Source organism: Myotis brandtii, unplaced genomic scaffold (genome assembly GCF_000412655.1).
Source record: "Myotis brandtii unplaced genomic scaffold, ASM41265v1 scaffold343, whole genome shotgun sequence".
In the NCBI taxonomy this organism is placed as follows: domain Eukaryota; kingdom Metazoa; phylum Chordata; class Mammalia; order Chiroptera; family Vespertilionidae; genus Myotis; species Myotis brandtii.
The window spans coordinates 3,657,320-3,658,251 of NW_005363209.1; positions in this window are offsets into that span (position 1 = coordinate 3,657,320).

Sequence of the window (932 nt, forward strand, 5' to 3'; positions counted from 1 at the left end):
ACAGACACTCTGACCGGTAGCTTACTGCTGGGGTCCGGCCAATGGGGACTGGGCAAGATGGGCCAGACATGCCCTGGAGCCCTCCCGAAATCCCTCCCTGGCCCTGATCATGCACTGGTGGGGGTCCCTCGGCCTGGCCTGTGCCCTCTTGCAATCCAGGACCCCTCAGGGGATCAGAGAGCTGGTTTTGGCCTGATCCCCACAGGTCAGGTCAAGGGACCTCACCAGTGCACAAATCCATGCACCGGGCATCTAGTTATTTATAAAAGCCATCAAGTGACAATACCCAATTGTTTATCACAAGATGGATGGGCAAACAAAAATACTATATAGCAGTGGTTCTCAACCTTCTGGCCCTTTAAATACAGTTTCTCATGTTGTGACCCAACCATAAAATTATTTTCGTTGCTACTTCATAACTGTAATGTTGCTACTGTTATGAATCGTAATGTAAATATCTGATATGCAGGATGGTCTTAGGCGACCCCTGTGAAAGGGTCGTTCGACCACCAAAGGGGTCATGACCCACAGATTGAGAACTGCTGCTATAGCCATACAACAAAATATTTAAAAATTTTAAAAAAGTACTGATATATACTAAAATGAGGGTAAACTTATAAAACATTAGGCTAACTAAAAAATGCCAGTCACAATGAATACATACTGTATCATTTAATTTATATAAAATATTTAAAATAGGTTCATTTGCTGGAAATGTTTTAAATTTAGACATTGTTGATTTCATCCTCTGTAAATATATTAAAAAGCCTAAAATTTTGAAAATTGATTAAAAATAAATGGTTTTTTATATGGATACTAGAGGCCCAGTGCATGAATTTGTGCACGAGAGGGAGGTTGGCCGGCCAGCCCTACTCCCGACTGGTGTGGGGGGAACCAATCAGGGTCAAAGCTGGCTGGGAGGGGAGAGGCCA